General features: G+C 42.1%; 1 long non-coding RNA gene across 1 annotated transcript in view; it reads left to right on the top strand.

Moving 5' to 3' along the window:
* LOC138593026 (uncharacterized) overlaps positions 1–12,937 on the top strand; it is a 197,820-nt gene extending 184,883 nt beyond the window's left edge. Inside the window, exon 3 of the long non-coding RNA XR_011308307.1 lies at positions 12,881–12,937. This is a non-coding gene — a long non-coding RNA (uncharacterized lncRNA). The remainder of the gene's footprint in view (positions 1–12,880) is intronic.
* The last annotated feature ends 9,332 nt before the right edge of the window (positions 12,938–22,269 follow it).

The raw sequence follows: 22,269 nt of genomic DNA on the forward strand, positions 1-22,269 counted from the left end.
TCAGATAAGAAGATGGGGTAGATGGTAGCTCAGTCTGTTGGAACTTGGCTTGGGAACCGGAGGGTGGCCGGTTCAAGTCCCGGTATACGGACCAAGCATGGAATTAGGGTTGGTAGCTTGAGAGGTGCCAATGCCTTTCCTAGGCACTGTCGAGGTGTCCTTGAGCGAAGCACCAAATCCCCCAACTGCTTGGGGCGCATGTGCAGCCCCCAAACTAGTAGTCTTAGTAGTCTTCTTCTTCTTCTAGTCAATGCCCCCTGATAGGCAGACTCATCCCCGGCAGAGATCAGTCTCTCAATGAGGCTGGTGTCATCCACAGTCGTCAGAAGTCTTATTAAGTGTGTGAGGACAATCCCATAGATGAGATATATTTGACAGGTCTTTAATATCTTGCTGATCTGTTCAGGCATTCATCAGAATTACTGATGAACTCAATTACTCCAGGAAAGTTGTGTCAGTTCTTGCTCAGATGTGATTAGAGCATTGAGGGAACGGCATTGGGCTCAGGAGCAAGCCAACTGACTTGGACATCTGTCAATTTGGTTGCAGCCATCCCAGTAACCGAATGCAACATATGGCAGGGTTATTCTGCTCTTTTATTTATTCCAGTAGGCCGTGAAGCTGCAATTTCATTCGAGGGAAGAAGTTGTGGGACTTGTGGAGATGTTAAGGGAGGTATGAGGTGATGAAGGTAAAGAGAGAGAGAGAGAGAGAACATGTAACTCGACTTGACATCTTTGTGTCTTGTGGGAGAGGCCAATCGATGGTAGCTGGCGAGACGTGGCGTCCTGTCTCTTTCTCTGTGTCTCTCTTTGCGTCTTTGTCAGTGTTGCTCTCTCACTCTCGCTCTGTGCTATCATGGATCATCAGGCAGCCATCACCCACGGCTCTCATCCTGTTAGCTGCTCAGTCAATCTTGTGTCTCCGCTGAGCAACTAAATATGTTACGTGTTGGCGTGTTGGACATTAGGTGTTGGTAGGGCTCTTATTATGGACTACTGGCCCCAGTGATGTTACATTTTGAGTGACAGAAAGTTGGCGAAAGAGATCATAGTGGACAAAAGAGATGAGGGATTTTAATTGAGACAGGTGGAACGTAGACGATAAAGCTTAAAGGTAGACAGTATTTTAATTTCCTAGATTGGAGATCTGCCGATTATAACACATGTAAACATACACAAACCTTGATGTGACTGTGCCTGAATTAAGTTTTCTTCATGCACTTTACCAGTCATTGACTTTGGAGAAATTGCATTGTTCAGGAGTTCAAAGACATATAAAAGTATTTGTTTGCCACTGACAGCCTCAGAGATCCACCAGACTGGGAGTTGCTGGTCTACGGCCGCCTCAGTCGGTTGGTTTGTTTACTTTCTGACTTTAGTGTTTTAAATGTTTGGTTCAGATCCAACTCAATATTTGTTGCACACAATTACACAAACCAACTGAGTGTTTGAGGCACTGCTAGACCAGCAACATTTTCTGCTCGGTAAAATTACTGCGTTTTGTGATGGAACAGTCTGGTCTGTGTCTGGTGTTGAAAAGTGCATCTTACACTTTAACAAAAAAGTGTGTCTGTGTAGGATTGTTTCTGTAATGTTGTCGAATATCAGTCTGAGCATGTGAGTGGAAAAATTCACCACTTTCAGTGGAAGTACTTTAAGTACATACTTGCACCCAAGTAGAACTTTCCAGCCATTACAGCCAGACTGCGAGCTGAAGACACCTGCTGAAGCAATCCTTCTTGATTGGAATTTACACTGAGTGCACCGAGCCGAACTGACACCGGTCGTAGCTGCGCCCGGTTTTATGATACGCATCCACATGAACACTCGAAAAGTGGTCACTGTTACCAAGCAGCATCGACAGAAGATAACAAAACAAGTAAAGAAAAATAGATTTTTACGGATAGTGAAATGAGGAAACATAAATAATCAAGCATGCCGTTGTTCGTTGTACATTTATCATGTCTCCCTCTGTCTGTTCTGAAAGGCCCTACTGGCACAAAATCTGAGCTCAATCTGCACCTGCAAGGGGGAGACAGCGCTGCGTTTCTGTCCGACATGCTGCAGCTGAGGGCAGGGCTCTTTGATTCATTCAAACAGAAAACTAAACCTTTTCATCATCTTACTGTCCGATCACGGAAGATTCTCTCTCTCGTTTTAATGCCCATTTATGCAACACAAACAGGGCTTAAGTCATGCTGGTGCACAGGGTGTAATTTAAAGTCCATCATAACTTTTAGCTCTAATTCGGACGTAAGGTAACGACCATGTGTATGCCCAGCTTGTGCACTCGGCTCCTGATCTTACAAAGGTTATTCCAGCCTGGGCTGGCTGCTGTTGACAGTTGCTGCCCGCTGTTCTTATTACAGTCACCTGACTTCCTCCTTTGCCTCAGACTGAGAAGGGTCTCTATCAGGCGTGAGAAAACCTTCTAACTTAAATGTAAATATGTTTTGGGGTTTTTTTGACATATCTTTCAAATCTCTATTGCCGTCGTTTTTCTTGAAGAACAGTCTTGTCAGTGTGTATGCAGAAGTGGTCCATCACGCCCCCGTCACACAATGTGTGTACTTGGACGTGCGTGGATACAAAGCTTGGCTCCAGGCTCACTGTATTGACATCAGTCTCTTCCCTGAGTTTGAAAAGCAGACTTGCAAAAAGCATAGCTGCATGACAGCTTACTGCTACCTGCTGATATTGACGTCTAGTTACACATCATTAATGCCACATTTCTACCTGTACGTGTGTGTGTCTTTAATGTTTCCACCATTTCACGCAGTTCTGTACATTTTTAATGGTTATCGCTTCCGTTCCCTTCCCCCCGTGGTAACCTTTACTCGTCCTCTTCTCTCAGCTCTCCTCCCCTTCTTGTGATCTGTCTCTTTTTATGTGGCCCCCTCCTCATCACCATCATCATTGTTGAAATAGCCCTTTACTTTCTCTGTGCTCTGAGAAATGGCCGGGAGGTTACACTAAGTTGCATCATGGCAGCAAAGTTACTCCGTTTCTCACCCAATGTTTTTTTTTTCCTTGTATTGAGATACAAAGTCGAGCTTTCTGCTACACAACACATGCTAGTGAGATGTAGTGCGGGTGTATGTGTTGCTTTGTGTGTAAAAGTGTGTGTGTATGTGTGGAGGGAGGTGTGGGTTGGGAGTCGTGAATGTGTGTAGGTGACTTTAGCTTCCTCATTAGGAGTAGTTGTCTTGGTTTTGTGTGATAGAGACAGAAACTGTGGAAAGCAAGAGAGGGAGGTGAAAGAGAGGGGCTGACTTAAAGAGAAGAGTGTGTGTGTGTGTGTGTGTGTGTGGAGGGGGGATCTGTCACTTTACATTTGAAAGGCGAATTCACGGCACAGCCAGCTAACGGACAAACAATCCATCCTTATTTACCCTGCTCAATGCCAATCCCATTGGATTGGAGGGAATTGGATTCCCACATCCAGGGGCGAATTCTTTTCAATTTGAAGGACCCTATTAAAAGTCTTTTTCTGTCTACCTCTGTTTCACTCTCCTCTGCTCTCCCTCCTTCCTCCTCTCTGGAAGTTTTCCAGTTGAGGTTGAACTGTCACAGAGCTTGAGTCTGTAGAGGACCTTGCTGTAGACCCCGATTGCAAACACACAGAAAAATCACCTTTCAGCAGATTCTCAAAAAACAACAATTATATTTGTATATATATGTATACAGTGTATATTTATTGTCCAGAGACAAAGTCCTCTGGTTGCCACCTGTCTTTGAGGAGCAAAGGAAAGGACAATTGAAACCTCTTCATGTGGTATTTACATCATCTGACATCAACTACAGTAGATTAATGGTAAATTCCCTTCCTGTCTCAGTCACCCTCCCAGTCATGCTCTCGCATTTACCTGGCTCCAGCAGACTCTTACATGCCTGGTGTGAACCTGACAGCCTGTCTCTCTGCTTCTCTTCCATTTTAACCTTTTATTTTTTCACTCTTTCCACCTCAGTTTCACTTTTAATCACTACTCTTATTTTAAATAAATGTCTATCGCCGAGCGAGGTAACACAATGGTGATTGAGCCTGTGGCCCACTGAGGAAAGCCTTTGCATTTGCAGTATTACAGACTGACTGTCTGTGGCGACTTTCGTGGAAAAAATCACAAGCGCCGCCCAGTTAGTGACTCGTTTTCCATCAGCCAGCAGTGGTTGGTCTGCTATAGACGGTAGGCGGAGCTAAGTGGCTGCTTTTCCAATCTCAGTAATCTAATCTAGTAAACAGTAATGTACTATGGCTGAACAAACAAAGAAATTCAAAAATAAGTGAAAATCCAAAGAAAAAGAAACAAGTTTGACGCTCAGATGAAGCAAACAGTCTGAAAAGGAAAGCGACCGTCAGCCAGGAAAATCAAGAGTTACAACCGGAGCCACCTGTGGACGTCACACATGCAACGCATGTTTGAAAATCTGGGAAGTGTGCTCCTGCAGTTACCGTTTATAACTATAGGTGCCGCCAAAGAAAGTGAGACTGAGATCTACGAGATTATAACTTTAAGGCACACATTCAAATCCTAAGCACAGGGAGGGAGACACTGATGCAATATATTGCACATGAGCTCTCTGCAATTTCTGGAGAATCAGGTCTGGACACTGTGCAGAGTTTCCCTTTCACACATGTATCACATAGCAAGGAATTACTGTAAGAGAGGCCTTATTAACAACTGGAAATACTTTGTTTAGTTTAGAGGAGGGGTGGTGCCTGAGTAGAGCGTTCAGGAGGAAAAGGAAGTTGACATCGTAACAACATGCATGTGGACATATCCACAATATCTGTGAAAGACCGATAACAAGTTTTTTGCATGTTGTAAGTACAAGATAGACGGAGATGGAGGGAGTTGAATAAAGAGCAGAGAGTGGATCAAGGGGAGAAAGGAAGAAAAATGGCTGGGATGGACAAAAAGCCAAACAGAGGCAGGAAAATACAGAAAGGAAAGCCCACTGATGGATGGATGAGTTAGATCACAGATTGCTTTCACTTCCAGGTCACGAGTGGCGTCTGTCGAAGTGGTTTTCAAAGTGCAGCATTGCCCTCACGCCTCAGCGGGCCTCTTACAGCCCCTAATAACATTCTCACAACACTCTCATTACCTTCTCAAAACGCTCTCTTGCTGTAGCCCCCTCCCCTCCCCCCACAGCCCGTCCCTGTTTAACAGGGCAAATCTGACAGGATGGATCGTCTCAATACCGCAGGGACAGTGAGCCAGAACACTGGTAAATAAATATACAGTGACAAGAAAATAAAATATTAATATCCATAAGAGTTGTGTCAGGGTGGTGCTGTGCATGGATTCCCCAGTGTGTTTGTTATTCACAAGCATACTGGGAATGTGACCGGCCCTGTTTGTTAATTTGTTCAAGGTAATATTTCAATAAATCACAGTGACAGTGGCCGAGTGGCTGTGTGGAGGCTGCTCCCACAGGATGCACCGTACGCCGCAGCATGGCCTTGTCAGGTTGTTGATGTGCCGCACTTTCTTTATGATTTGTTGTCCAATATTGTGAGATTATGGATTGTTTTATTATTTATTATGAGCACTGTGCTGACTTAGATTGCAGATTTATGGATTTAGATTTAGATAAAAGAATCAATAACTTTTCATTGGGTTCCATCATGAGCTGTAGAGAAGCAGAGCATGTACATGTAGACACGATATTCATTGGGATTTAGACGTGTGGACAGAGAGGGATGATGATTGGATTAGGGCCTCATGTTAAAAAAAATTTGATTTAAAAATGTTTTTTTCTTTTTGGAGTTGCTGAGCAGCGCATTTTTTATACTATTTTGATACATTTTTCATTTAAAAAGTTGCAGTAAATTCTTTTCCAGCCTCTCAAATATGGAGATTTTTTGCTTGGTCAGTCCCTCCAGGATATTCGTCGGGCATTTTCTGTTAATGTTGCAGCAAAAACATTCCTGATTTTGCTTTTAAAAGAAAGTTGCAATGATAGCTGCAATGTTTTTTTTAATGTGTAAAACATGACACATCCACTGTGAGCGAGTGGGACAAATGCTCCAATATTAACTGAGCGAATACTTTTATTATCTGACATCACTTCTGGTCGATTTCAGCGTCAGGACTCCAAATAAAATGTGTGTAAAAATTGAATGACAATAAAGTAAATAGCCATGAAATGCTCCTTTCGCACTACGCATGCACATTCAATGCTATCAATATGTGCAAAGGAGAATCTAAACGTTTTGACATTATTATTTTGGTTGCTGCGGCAGTATAAATCAATTGATAAGAGACTGGGGGATCACAATCTCACTATACAAGGACTATTTAAAATCAGCGCTGACACAACCAAGGGGTTAATATTTAAAGAAAAGTGACATAAATGACTTCACACTCATGGGGAAATATGATCGGTCAAATTTGCCAAAAAGTTGCGGCAATCGGTTCAATTAGCGTGGGTTTGTGTGAACACAACTTTGCAGCTTCCTGTGGGGCCTGCTCTGTGCTATATTTAACTACATATCTTTGGACTGTTTGTCGAACAAAACAAGACATTTAAAGACAGAACTATGGACTTTTTTTTTTTCTTCTCCATTTTATGACATTTTATAGACTTAATAACTGAATGACTAATCTAGAAGACAATTGGCATATTTATCAATATTGAAAACAATCTAGTTGCAATCATAGTTATAACTTTAACCTACTCAATGATGTCTCCTGAACTTGACCCAGTAGTTTTCTTTTGCCTGAACCAAACAGACCATAACATGTAAACCACATGCTTTACAGGGAAACACCCTGAAACGGACACCTAAAAGAAGCCACTTTGTGTGTCTGTATGAGACACCAAAGTGGGGCCAAGCGTTGGTATCTGACGAAGTCTTGCACATTCTGGTTTGCACAATGTAAATTGTGCATAACTTTTCGTGTGATATAACACAAACCACTGTATGAAGATTAGTTTGGGTGCTTAATGTTTAAGCTCAGGATGGATAGGTGAAAGGTGGATAGGTGTTCCAAAAAAGGCATGTGTACGCATCACCTCTCATGAATGCATAATCATGGACGGATATAGTCTCAGTAAATAGATCCACCAGGGTTGATTGTTTGTTAGGGTCATGCTGCTGTGATCCTCGATGTTTGACAGTCTAAACATCACAGTCCAAACCATAATACAGCCAGAGTTAAGAACATCTATAATGCAAAGCTGCACCTTGTTATTAGACCGTATCGCCCTACTTGCTGTCATGGCTTTACTTTGGTCCCCCAAAGGAAAAGAAACCTAAAAACTTAAAGGACCATGGTGCTGTTTTGCATGTTTGAGCCAATTAACTACAAATTATGTCGAGAGCATTACTGCTGGCCATTCTTCAAAGCTAAGCATGAGTTTTTATGATTGATTTCCTTCCTTCCAGGCAGACATTGGTTTCAGTTCATTTCAGTGTGATATGGAAATCAACATGCAGAAACTGGAGGCTGGCTTGAGAAAGTAATCCATCACAGTGAACAAAGTTACAGTTCACTGTCCCTGCTGGTGCAGTCTGGGACACCTACACATCCACGGTTTGACAGAGGGCTGCCAGAAAGCATCACTTTCATTAACTATCTTGTTGATGGATTATCTATGTGCAGCAACTATCCAGTCTCAGAGTTCAATTTTACTCTCCGCAGGAAGCTGAATGGCAACTAATCTCCGTGCCTGGGGACAGGCAGTCAAACTAAATATTTACTTTCTGCTTCACAGGAGGATCGCTGAAATGTGAAGTGTGAGTTTAGTTTATAATTCAACTTTATTGCTATTTAAATACATGTATTTTTACAGTTTTGGCCATCTTTATAGGCTGTTCTGTTTTTAATATAAATGATAATATTTTACCCTTGAATTTAAAGGGATAGTTCGAGTTTTGTTTGAAGTACCAACAATAAGTGTACTAAGTACAGTGAGTTACAGTCAGCTAGGCCCCTGTGAGGAGAAGCTGGACATAGGTCCTACACAGAAGCTAAGCTAAGCACCGCTGCAGATGGGGTCAGGAGTACCACGAACTTTAAACTTAAAAGAGTCCTATATATAAAATATATTGTGTGGAGTGAGACACCGAGGGAAGGGGCTGTCTGACGCCAAGGTGAAGCAGTTACACACAAAAAATACAGCGCACTCTTAAACTGAAGTGTATGTTCATATGTAGGACTCTACCTGAAATATACCTTTTAATAGCTGATATCTAAGAGCAGTGATATGACTACTGTGAAGTCAGAAAGGTCAGGAAACATGTGCATCTATTTCCAACAATCCAGCTGACCTCAGAGGCCACATGGTGACCTGAGGTGAATTTTAATGCTCATTTTCATGTTCATGAAATTGTTACAAAAATAATATATGTAGATTCATGTCCATGAACATCAGTTGCACCAATAACAAGCTAATGTGATTCAATTCGAAGTATATTAAGTCAACACAAAGCTTTTAGAGGTAACCACAAAGTCGGCTGGGGGGTGGTAAGGGCAGAGGCCGGAGTTTAAGACCAAAAAGTTGACTCGCTGGCTGCTTCTCAAGTCTCTTATTTGATTCCCTCGCTCCTTGATTCCTCGCTCGAGCAGGAAGTGGTTCCAGAAACGCCACATTGAGGACCGCCCCAAAGCTCTTATCTCTGATCAGAGGAGCGGGGAGGGAATTCTGATTAGTGATAAGGGAGGATACATGAGAGCAGCCTCCAAGGAAGTCTTTTACTGACTGACACGCCCCCTTATTGGATATGGATTAATGAGTCACCATGTAATTAAAAATGTGTTAATTGCTTGTCTGAACATCAAAAATAGCAAAACAAAATTCATTTTTGTTAAATTTCATTTAAAAAATATCAGTTATTTTATGTGTTAACTTTTATCACGAATGAAATGAAATTCAGAGGGAGCAGGAGAGTCTCTCTGCAATTTAAGAGTCTTGAGTTCCAGCCATTATAAGTGATATAAATAACATTACTTTCATAACATCTCTTTACTTCCTTCTTAAAACGTTTCCTTTACGTACCCTTTTTTAACCGAACGTTATTTTGTAAACATAACTATTACGGTTTTGGTGACTAACTTAACTAAACTAAGTTAACTAAAATGTAACCTTCTTTAAAAGTCTGCAACTTGTGGTTTTACACCAAACACGAACAGCAGTTTACCATATGAAAGCGTGGCAGAAAGCGTGACTACTTGACAAACGTCTCTGAGACTGTGTACGGGTGTAAGGATGAGAAAGGACAGGACAGCAGCGCGGAGGACACAGCTGAGGGCCTGAATGATCAATTAGCAATTAGCAGCTCCAATCAGAAGCATAATTAACAACAAAGATGAAGGCAAATAACATGTGCAGCAAATCTCATACAAGCATCCCATCATCACATCCCAACATCATCCTGTGATGTTTACACCGTACAGTGTCCACTAAATCAGCTTTGTGTTTACTGTACTTCTCACTGTGGAGGACAAATACAGAGCTGCCTCCGCTCTGCTCCATAGGGACATGTTGTATGGAATACAAACACATGCTCATGTATGTACACACGTACACAAAGGCCCATGGGAGTTTGAGTTTGTTCAGTGTGATGAGATCTGGAGGTTTGCAGCGTGGTCTGCTTGATTATCTGCATGTTTGTTTGTTGTTTCTGAATCTGTTGCTGCGGCTCTGCTCCTTAGGTCATTAAATGTAAAACCTCAGGGACGCACACTAACTTCACCTTTGAAAACACACACACACACACACACACACACACACACACACACACACACACACACACACGCACACACACATGCAGTTCGAGTTTGGGAGGCAGCATTAGCCAGAGTTGAAATAAGGACATTCCCACAGATCTGTCCCTGCAGCATCTTGTGTATTTTTTCCTAAGCTCACTTCCCTTTCCTCTGTACCGCCTCTGTGGTCCTCAGTTACCATAGAAACACAGTTTGGCATGATATGTTTAACCAGAGAGAGTTGCATCTCCAGTATTTTTCTCTCCTCTCCCCTGTTATTGAGGGAGAAATATTTTAATTGCCCAGGTTTAAGGGAGAGCAGGGTAGAGAGCTAGCGGCTGCCAGCCGGTGCTGTAGCTGTCTGTATCTGTTTAGTGGAAATTGTTTTGCCATGAAACACCATCTGTCTGGCCTGCTGGCTGGCTCCACACTGATCTGACTATCTATAGACTCCACTTCAGTTTCAAGTGTAGCTGCCGTTAGCGCTACAAACAACTTGTGAAGAACCAACAGTGTTTTCATTCTACTGACAAACTGAGAAGTGCGTGTTTGTTTGAGGTGGTATTTAAGCGCTGTGTTTGGGTACTTTTCTATACAAGTATTTAATAATGTTTTGTTTATTTCGCATTTGTCATGGATCCCAAAACTCTTTGTTGAAACCCAAGGTAAAAGCCATGACTAACTTGGTTGATCAGCAAAGTCCTGACAGCAACTACATCTTCACCTGTGATCGTGGGGCCAGGGCTCTCAGATCTGTGTGTCTCTAATCTGAGCACAACCAAACAGACTCTATCGATGTATCACGGCTTGACTGGCGAAGAGAACTGGCCCTGTGGTGGGCACGGAGCTGGACTCCTGGTGACGGTGGCAGAGAGAAGGGCCCTGGATTATCCATCCTGGACAACGGCCACCACCCTCAGCTCATACACCAGGCAGAGGAGCGTGTTCGGCGGCAGACTGCTGTCCCATTCCTGCTCCACAGACAGACTCAGGAACTCTTTTGTCCCCCTGGCCAGAAGACTTTATAACTCCTCTAAGGAATGGCAAAAAAGTGTTAGATAGTTCGTTTTTTTAATACCCATATACCATATCTATCTATCTAATACCTAACAATATGCAAGGGTCTGACTTTTGTGTTGCATAATAGCATTAAAATCAATTGTCCATACTGTTAAATGTGTGCAAACAGACCACATGAGCCGTGGACTGGAAATCTAGGATGTATGCACTCAAATAAAAGATGAATGAATTTGCTATTATCCTATGTTTCTACTTGATAACACAGAAAACAAATTTTTTAAATTGATAGTTCGATTTTTACTTTTTACTAAAAGTTACGAACGGTTGTATTAAAACTTCTAGCTCTCTGGCGAGCTCCCTTCAGTCAGCTGCCTTCTCACATAACTTCTGTAACAGGCTTCAAAACTTACTTTATAGATCTAGTCAGTCTTGTCGCAGATGGTCTCATTTGCTTTTGTAGCTTATAAAAAGCATCAGTATCCATTTCATAATAATGATAATTACCAGCTAAAAGCTCCTCACAGAACCAGCACTTCCTGGTACAGGCTCTCGTCATATCACACACTGACTACTGCAGCTCCCTAACCGACTGAAGAACTTGATACGCTGCTGGGACAATCAACAAGTGTCATCTGGCTGAAACTGTTCAATCACATGTGATGCCAAAAAAGAAAACGGAAATTGTACAGTTTTATTATGTTTTAAAATGAAATGGATATTAATATATTTGATCTTACTTAGTTTTGTTATTATTTTTTCTGAATAGAAGTTGATCGTAAGGCAGTCTTAAAATGTTAATATTAACTGCATTTGTATTTCCTGTAAATATACATTTCATAAAACTGGGGCGGCTGTGGCTCAGTGGTAGAGTCGGTTGTCTTTCAATCAGAAGGTTGGAGGTTCGATCCCCAGCTTCCTCAGGCTACATGTCAAAGTGTATGAAGCCTCTGCCATCAGTGTATGAATGTGTGTGAATGGGTGAATGTGACATGTAGTGTAAAAGCAGCTTTAGGTGGTCGCAGACTAGAAAAGTGCTATATAAGTACAGTCCATTTACCATTTACTGGCAGGCCTTAGTGCCCTCTGCAGATGATCCAAAACGCGACAGTGCAACTGGTCTTCAATCAACCCAAAACAGCACTCGCCACTCCGCTGTTCATATTATCCACTGGCTCCCTGTTGCTCACATACAAAACAGCAACAAAAACGTCTCCTGCCTACCTGAACACCCTCATCCTGGTCTACACTCCGTCCCGCCCACTACGCTCTGCCAATGAAAGGCGCCTGGTACCCCCATCACAACAGGGTCCTAAGTCACTAACTAGACTCTTCTCCTCAGTAGTAATGAGTTACCAAACTCCATTCGGTCTGCAGAGCCCCTTTCCTTCTTTAGGAAGAAGCTAAAGACCCAGCTCTTTATGAAGATCTCTGCACTTCATGATATTGATGCTATTGATGGTGATGATAGCAATGACGATGATATTGAGGATATTGTTGACGTTGATTAGGATATTCATGATGTTGATGATATCGACCTGGTTGATATTGATGATGATGATGATATACTGTATATAAAAAGAAAAAAGAAAGTACTTCTTTACGCCCGGTGCACTGCCTGTCGTCACCTGTGTCCGGTCGCACTTGAAGCTGTTTGTTGCCACTTCCTTCCTGTCACTTACGACAGGAATAAATAGAAACACGGCGTGCAACTAAAGTTGAACTCGAACGGCGCTGCGGTGCACTTTGAAGTGCAGCGTAATAATGGCCAGTTTTGACACTCCAACAGAATTTGTTGCTGACGCCATTCGCATCGAATTCAGTTTGGAGAGAGTGTCGTGGTGTGTCATCACCATCACAGGAATATGTGTGAAATGTAAAGTGCAGCGAAAACGTATTGATGTATTGCTGCGCTGTTTCACAGTCTGCACAATGCAAACAAACACAGGAATGTACACAGTCTCTGTCTCTATAAGAAGAAGAAATCTCCATAAAGCACGCAGACGAGCTCACGGATTAAGGAAACACCAGTAAACAGAAACCAAATCCTTCCTACACCTGCATGAACAGTTCTATCTTGTCTTTCTATAGTCTGGGTATCAAACTACTGAATCTGTTAAAACGTGTCTTTGTGTTTTTCTGCAGGCTGACTCTACTGAAGACACGTTCAGACGTCTCGTCTACTTTGCCAACATCCTATCGTAAGTAGACAACATAACTTCTCTTTATCTTCTTCGTGCACTTTTACAACCGCTTCCTGCCTGGATTCAAATCCCAGGCTGATGGAAAGATTGATAAACGATTCTCTACGCTGTCGCCTGGCCCTACAGGTGCCAGGTGTGTGTCGCAGTGCTCACATCACACTGTTGTAATCAAAGTAATTGTCATGTAATTGAGGTACATTTGCTGTCAATGAGTAACACTTGAAACCCTCTGCTCCACCGCAGCGGTACATAACCTCGTTAGAACAGAAAGCTTCGTTTTACACGGAAGGCTTCTACATTCAAACATTTAATGGAAATGTAATTTATAACAGGACATGGTTGGTTTTTCTTTGTATTGGCTCTGTACTTTAGTGGGCTTTAGCTTTGAGGCAGTTCCATAGTGTCAGTCCCCTGAATGCAACCCCTATCCGAGTGACCTGGTAGCTCTGCTTTCTGTCTGCAGTGAAGTAATAACTAGAAGGATTGTTGCTTCATAACTCTCTAAGTCGTTTTCTTTTTATTCCAAGAAGGGTAACTGCATTATGTCACACAGAGACGACTGAGGAATTGTACTAATGAGAAGCATTTCTGGCAGCACATCTTTTGAATTGACTGCAGACAGCCTCACAGAGAGAGCAGTTAAGATTTATACTCCAACAGCTGTGCTTAGTTTTGTCTAGAATATGGGAGGTAGGAATGAAAGTGTTCAGCCAGTGTGAAGGCTTTATATCAAGAGTTGGCTTAGTGATGATTCAAACAAGACATGGCAGTGGAGTCAGTGGGTGGTGTAACTACTCATGTTGCTTAAACACAACAATGTGTGGATGTTCATCCTTCAACATATGTCGGAGGACCAAATGCCCTCTTGTCACGTGACACAGAGGTGTACGCAGCGATTTCACGGCCTTCTCCAGTGTGTCAGGATTAACATTACTGCAACTACTATTGCACAGTTTGATCACCTGTTAGGTAGGTTAGGCTCAGGACCAGGATGTGGAGCACCTGTTACAGGTTGGCTGTCTTATAAAATGGGTACGATCCGAACCTAACCCTTTAATTGCCTTAAAGCTCCGATGAGGAACGTTTGGTTTGTTTTGATTTTGGCGACCCCTGTGGACAAAGTGTACCTCTGATCTCTCTGCTGAATCTTCGGAGTGGGAAATATAGACAACAGGCTGATTCTGACGTTCCTCGCCTCGCCTGTCCCCTACCCCCTGGGAGTGGTTACAGCCAGTAAAAATAACTATAAAGACATAATCAGTCTTGTCGCTGATGGTCTTGTTTGCTTTTGCAGCCCATATAAAGGCATCAGTATTCATTTCTGTCCGTTTCATAACCAGCTTAAACCTTCCCAGGAGCTTTAAATGGGTGGAAGGGATGCAGAATTATCTCCATCATGATAGAGATGTGTAAAAAGAAACAAAAACCCTCCTTTGTCTGGTCTACGGAAGAACTAAGCGGACATGCATTCATACATATTATTTACTCTGTTTTCCTGTGATGTTGACTTATTTTTCCCGTTATCTCGGGATAACAAAGCTGGTTTTCTTGGGATAACGGGATAATTTTCTGGCAATCTAGAAAACAAAACAATAGGCTGGTCACTGTGATATTACAGACCACTTTAATTATACTCTCTTCTTCACCTTATTAAGTTTTAATTCACAATTTACTTGAATCTGCTCACTTTGCTTTGCTTCAGTCCCCCCAACACTCCTGCACCTCTGCTCTCTGCACAGCTTCTGGCCCCGCCCCCTCTTTCTGTCTGTCTCTGTCTGCTTTTTTGACTGCCTTCATCAGCAATCTGTTTAATGAAGTCACAAAAGTTAAATATTTTCTCTCGAAATTCAGCTCTCACAGCACGTGAGCCGCGTGTGCACGAGGGACGTTATTAGCGATCAAAATGATCGACCGTTACCAAATGGCATCTACACCTTTTATAAGCTTTATAAACCGCGACAATCAACGCATTTATAGTAGGGACACACGGAGATACACAATAAGATTGTTTACATCGCGTAACAGAACTGCATATGATTGTGTGCGGACAGAGAGCGTCCGATGTCGGACCCTCTTTTACCGTTAGAACACTGTGTGAGGAGTAAACTGGTCCCGATGTTGTTTACATGGTTGCCACGACTTCACGTGTGATTGATGTCCTGTGACTCCTGTCACTGTTTCAGTGCTCTTCCTCCTTGCCGCAACGGGCCGCTGCTGCAGAAAGTATGTAGCGTAAACAGTAATGTCCGCTAAGTGCTTGCTTACTGGTCTCTCAAGCCATGCAAACAACTTTAAATGCTTTTTTTTTTTTTTAGAAGAGTTCAGATTGACCATTTTTGTTGGAGCGTCCTACCAGGTTTGATGGGATCTAAACGCTGAGAGGTTTTTGTGGTGGAGCACTCTTTAAATTTCTCGCTCAAATTTAGAAAAATAGTGAAAACATGCAAAAGAAGCTCATTGGAGACGTGTTTGGTCTGAACCACCTTTACTTTTCAGTTTCAAATTCAGCCACAGCACTGATTTCATGTTGCCTGTCCCACAAAATGACACTATGATGCTCATTCTGGTCATTCACACGTAAATCATCTGAGTTTATTTGGGGCTCGACAGCTGTGAGACTTATTTAACAGCATTTTGGACCTGGCATTAAATCAGAAGTCTGTCTGCAAAAAGACATCGTCAGTTTGAGACGTTTGAAAGGGATCCAGGCAGGTTCGGGACTGACAACCGGCTCAACTCATAGTTAGAAATAGCCGTCCAGGAGAAAGTGATGCCATAAGAATGGGGATTATGTCGTCTCTGCCCCCTCATTCTCCCTGTCATACCCCTCGGCTGATGTGATGCTAATGTTGTCTGTTTGAGTGGAAGGCTGAGTCAGAGCTGCTCAGACTCTCACCGCTTTGAATAGACTGAAGAGATGGTTTTGTTTCAAAAGAAGGAAATCCTCCTCATAATGGGCTCTGACTCAGTTCTGGTACTTTAGATGATTTTGAACGTCCAATTTGGAGTTTTAATAAAACCCTTTCAGATGATAAGTGTGTGAGCGGCGTCCTCGGCGAGGCTTCCCCGCAGCAGCCCACACAAGTTCACCTGAGTTTACCTTTGTGAAGAACAATTGAAGTGTTTTTGCTTTTAAGTCTGCTTTTCAATATTTTCAAGTTTCCCTTTTGCTCGTACAAAAAACATCCAGATAAAATAAATGAACTTTTCCCTGCGAGCTGTTTTTTTTTTGCGACTCAGCCGCTGGCCTTGACAGTTTCACAGCTCTCCGTGTAATTTATTTTTCACCACGCAGCATGTTTTTTAATATTTTTTTTATTATTTGACTCACCTTGAAATAAATAGCCTTTCCTTCATTAGTGAGAATGAAACCTGTACGCTTGTATTGAATATAGCCTGAGGTCACAACACTCAGATGAACCAAACCCTATTAATTTGAGGTCTGTGAGGTGGAGGGGGAAGGGGGAGGGGGGCTGAGCTGGGTGTGTGTGTGTGTGTGTGTGTGTCAAAAAGAAAAAAAAGTTTCATATAGGTACTGTAGGCGCCTTTTATTCATTCTTTTAGCATTAATTTTACTTTATAGATCTATTTTCTGCAACACACATGCCAATGTCTCTTGTTAATGTAAGACATAAGTAAGATGCACCAGGCCTGTAACTTTTTTTCAGAAATGTAAACATATGTTCAAACGTCCAGGGAGAAGTGAACTTTGAACCGTAATGACCTGTTCAGATTCAGGATTTTCAGTCTATAGGGCACAAGGCACCACTGAATAGTTCGTCTTGTGATCCAGTGAAGTGTGCTCTAAAAACATCACCCTCTTTGCTTCTGTATGACCCTGTGACCTGTCCAGAAAAAAGGGGCACCCACCGTATGCCCTGGGGCACCAGCACGCAGAAAGTTGTGATGCGGAACACCAAAGTGGGCATATTTTAACTACAGAGGCGTGCCATAAGGGCGCGTTGGCTCTCACATAGGAGTGTGCGGAGGCCAACTTTTCCAACATGTATCATTTATCCACTGAAAGAGCACCCACAGGGCAGTGATTCATTTTTTAAAATCTACAACAGGGCATCCATGAGGGTGATTTACCCCCCTAAGTACACCACTGGACCTGTCGGTAAACTAATGTTTCTTGTAAGCCATGAAAATGGAGGATTGTAATGATCAAAGCCGCCCTGAGCGGACAGTCCCAACAGAAACACGTCTGAGCAGCATGGTGTCAGCTGAGAGCTTTGCATGTAGCAGATATTTTGGGTTCTCTTAACAATGTCATTGTTGATAAGATGGTAATTATATGCCAGGATATGGATATGCATTATTATCCTCAATCTGATGCGTTAATAAAGCTTACATTTCAGAGAGTAATTTCCTGTTTCCATGTAATGTGGATTTTTCCACTATTCTGCAGCTTTAGGAGACGATCAGGAGGTCCTCATCTATTCTCTCAAACAGGAGGAGTTAAAGTGATGATCTCCAAGATTTTCATTTAAATAAATGTCTGTTAAGTCTCTATCTATCGCCGAATGAGGGAACACAATGGTGATTGAGCCTATGGCCCACTGATGAAAGCCTTTGCATTTGCAGTATATAGTATTATTATGGACTGGGTGTTTGTGGCGACTTTCGTGGAAAATATCACAAGCAGCGCCCAGTTAGTGACGCGTTTTCCATCAGCCAGCAGTGGTTGGTCTGCCAGAGATGGTAGGCGGAGCTAAGCGGCTGCTTTTCCACTCTCTGCAAGTGTTGCGAGTAAACAGTAATCTACTATGGCTGAACAAACAAAGAAAAGATGGATGACTACAGATACAACTTCAACAATAAGTGAAAATCCAAAGAAAAAGAAACAAATTGGACGCTCAGATGAAGGCAAACAGTCTGAAAAGGAAAGCGACCGTCAGCCAGGAAAATCAAGAGTTACAGCCGGATCTCAACTGAGATCTTCAAGATTACAACTTTAATGTAAACTCAGATTAGGACTGGTTCCTTTGCTCCATTGTCACCTTAGTAAATATTTTGATTAATGCTTAAAAAACATATTATTGTTTAAATTTTTGAAAAAATGTGTCATTTAATTTACACGTCAGAATTTATCAAACATATTGCATGTCAAACTTTTGTGGCCTTGATTTTTGAACGAACCGACAGACTTCCTGTTAACCTGTTAACTCAGATCATAAATGAAACTCTTTTTCTCGGTCCATTCAGCTGATGAAGGTGTTATCAACCCATTAATTAATTCAACCTGGATGTTGAATATTTACTCTTTTTTCAAACTGTGTATGTTACAAAAACAATCATCAGTATCTCCAAATGTATTTAAGAGGTGGAGTATTTTTTTTGCCTTTTTATTCTGAGTCTGTCTCGGGTGATCCACACGGTTGTGGCTTGGTGTGCTGACGTTGTATTCCTGCATGTCGGCCTTGCGTGTCATCCTCCCTCATCAACAGGACATGTTTTTGTTGAAGAGTAAACATAAAATCAGAAAGGCTTTAATGTATTTGATGAATCTTTAGCCTGCAGGTCGCCAATGTGCTGGTTCAGTCTACAGAGAACTCTGTCTGTGTCCCTCCCTCTCCCTTTCTTCTGTGTGTGTGTGTGTGTGTGTGTGTGTGTGTGCTGTCACTGATCGTCCCTCTCTGTTTGTGTATTTAGAGGATGTTCTTGGTGTTCCTGGCCTACCACACTATCCATCTTCCTCTCTATCCACAGACAGAGGAGGCCGGCTCACTCCTCCAAATGAGAAAGTAAAAGGCTTCCCTCCAGCTCCGAACCGCTAAAGATCAACTGTAAATCACGCTAATGTTATCCACGCCAGCATATGTGTGTGTGTGTGTGTGTGCTGTCTCTGTAAGTATGTGTGTATTGTCTCTGTGAATGGGAGATGAGGCTGTATTATTTTGCAGCAGCTATCGTTCGGGTAAACGCTCCCACAGCAAGCGCCCATCGGAGCGTGGCAGTGAATATATACTGCATACATTAGGTGGTGCGGCTCTTTCGTGGTTCAGATGACATGAGTTTAGGGCGAGGGCGAGCGGGTGGGGGGGCTCTGTCGGAGTACTACAGGGAGTCAGCTAGAGAAGACATTCAGACAACTGTATTGAGATGAGAGGGAGTTCAAAAGGGCTTTGATTATTTGTACTTGTTCTTCTGATTCACCGACAGATAAAGTGTAAGTCAGCATCATACTGTGCAACGGTTGCAACATGAGACAAATATAAGGCCGACAGACAGATAACCTGAGAGACAGGGACGATCAATCAGAAAGAGGTTAAGACAAAAAGCGATAAAAGACCCAGACAAGAAGTCAGCAGAGTTGGGTTCAGGGCATGTGGGGGCTGTGTGTGTGTATGTGTGTGTGTGTGTGTCTGCATGTAGAAACCTGATGCAACTCAGTGCAAAACTCCAACATGCAACAGTTCTTAGCTGGTTCTGTTAAGTGGCAGAGCAGAAATAGATGCTATTACGTAGAACAGGTGTGGGCAATACACACACACACACACACGCATGTGCACACACCCAGTGCAGGGAGTGGTTCTGTAATATATGTACTATACAAAACAAGAGCAGGTGGAATTAGTTACAGAAATGTAAGCCGTGTCTGACTTCACTGTCTGGTTCACTCCCTCTGTATTCCCTCCTGTATAAAGCGTTTGTAGTTTACTCTTACACATGATTTTTACTGCTGCATTTAATCTACACCTTTAGTTAGGCAGTTTGACTAAATGACTGAACTGCTCTCCTCAGTATGTTCTGAGGTCAGCGTGAGTGCTGCCTGGATTTTGTTTACAGACTTTTTCTTTATTTATTGATGAAACAAAATGATATATTGACCTCTGTGCGCTGGTTTAGCTCAGTTGGTGGAGCAGGCGACCCATGTACAGAGGCTACAGTCCTCGACGCACTGATTGCAGGTTCGACTCCTGGGCTGCCGATCATTTGGTGCATGCCTTCCCCCACTCTCTACTCCCCACGTTTCCTGTCCATCTTCAGCTGTCCTATAAATAAAAGCAAAAGCCAAAAAAAAATCTTTATGATGTATTGACCTCTACTGCTATTTATTTAATTATTTTTTTTAGACCAATGGAAATCTTTGTCCCGCCAAGAGAGGTTGTTGTTTGTATAATCCTGTTTAAATTACTCTGAAATAAAAAATACAATAGCTAGAGCATTCATCCTTTCTGTAGCTCAGGACCAATGCTAGTGGATCACATGTGGTAACATAATTTAAAGGTATCGTGAACATTTTCATTTAAAGAAATCACTATCGCCGATGAGGTAACACAATGGTGACTGAGGCTATGGCTCACTGATGAAAGCCTTTACATTTGCAGTATATAGTATTTTTATGGACTGGGAGTTGGTGGCGACTTTTGCAGACAAAATCACAACAGCGCCCAGTTAGTGACGCGTTTTCCATCATCCAGCAGTGGTTGGTCTGCCAGAGAGGGTAGGCGGAGCTAAGCGGCTGCTTTTCCGCTCTCTGCAAGTGTTGCGAGTAAACAGTAATCTACTATGGCTGAACAAACAAAGTAAAGATGGATGACTACAGATACAACTTCAAAAATAAGTGAAAATCTGAAGAAAAAGAAACAAACTTGACGCTTAGATGAAGGCAAACAGTCTAAAAAGGAAAGCGACCGTCAGCGAGGAAAATCAAGAGTTACAACCGGAGCCAACCGTGGACGTCACACATGCAACACTGTCTGGATACCTGGGAAGTGTGCTGCTGCAATTACCATTGTTCAGATTTTGGAGACTTTGAAGATAGATCACAATAAGCAAAAATACCAATGCAGGTACTGTACTATAGTTCTAATAAGTTATAGGGTGTTAAGTTATATGTATTTATTTTTTCCTTAATGAGGAGTTTATTTAATCAAAAGGTTTTTTTTTAGCAAAACTTGATAAAACACAATTTTTGCATTTTGTTTAATGACAATTTCAATACTTAACGACTACAGTGGTTTATTAACTTACATTACCTTTTAGTTTGGGTTGTAAAGAGTCGACGGATCAAAAGCATTTTAAAATAATGAAAAAAATGACATCACAATAAGCGGAAATACTTTGTAGGCCGAGGCAGAACATTTCAGGGTTATCTGTTGCCAGTTTACCAGCTTTATGTAAATGCAAAGCTAACTCACAGGAAAACTCTTCTTAACATCACAATGCATGTTCTTTTTACACAATAGCAATTTAACCATAGGTCAATTACATTTTCCAGTGATGTTGTGTTGTCCTCTACAGACTCTCCTTCCCATAGGACTGCACTCAGGTTGGTCACATCTACAGGCATGAAGCATTTTACATTGAGTGCAGAGATCATAGATCTCCACTTCATTAATGAGCTCAGTAACATTTTCTTATGGTTGAGATATGAAGAATAAAATCGATTGGCATTAAAGCAGCAATGAGTGAAATTATAGTGATATCAGTTATTTAATTAGCCCAGTAAAAATCTATGTTGAAATGAACAAACTAAATGATGGAGCAATTTGTGAATATCTTCTGATTTCTAAAGAACCTGAATACCTGTTTGACTTGTGTGTTGCTTCATTGAAAAGATTATATGATTATATTATGCTTGATGGAACATTTGATTTGATAGATGTTAATCAAATTATTGTTTAATTTGTGGCCTTTGCTGCTTCCAGCCCTCTTATTGGCTCTTATTGGTTTTTTTAGTTGTTGCTTGTAATAAAGACATCAGCAGTTCGAACAGGAATGGTATGGAAGAGTTTTGGCCCAGGTATAAGAAATGAGAGGAGGAAGATTTATTTTAGTTTGCGTTTCTTAAAAGTTGAATTTTCAGTATTTGTTTCAAGTAATAAAAAAAAAAAAAACTAGAGGAGGAAGATTTTGTTTTAAAATGATGTTGCATCAGAGAAAAGAGACGATGAATGACCCTGAGCACAAGGAAAAACAGTAAGAGTTGAACTTGAACAACAAATGTATTAAACTGGTGAGTCCTGAAGCGTTCTCTGCCGCTGTAGTAAAACTATTTGGCAGAGGGTGGGTGAAAATGTGGGGTACTGCTGGGATGATTCCTGGGTGGAAAGCGGGTGAGCAGGTGTAGCAGGTCGGCATGATTACCACGGATCCAGGAGGCAGAGAGGGGTTGCCACGCCCACATTACACATGCACAAATGTAGAGACGGGACCACAGGAGACGAAGGGAGGGGGAAACGCAAAGAAACCCTGGGGAACCTCCTTAGCCACGATACCAACTCCAACGTAACTCCTTAGTTTTCATTTTACAAAATTCCAAAGGGCTGCACAGTGGTGCAGTGGTTAGCTCTGTTGCCCCGGAGTTCCTGGTTTGATTCC

The sequence above is a fragment of the Semicossyphus pulcher genome, unplaced genomic scaffold (assembly GCF_022749685.1).
Source record: "Semicossyphus pulcher isolate SPU_LCO1_2020_fin unplaced genomic scaffold, fSemPul1.0.p SCAF_16, whole genome shotgun sequence".
Taxonomy (NCBI): Eukaryota; Metazoa; Chordata; class Actinopteri; order Labriformes; family Labridae; genus Semicossyphus; species Semicossyphus pulcher.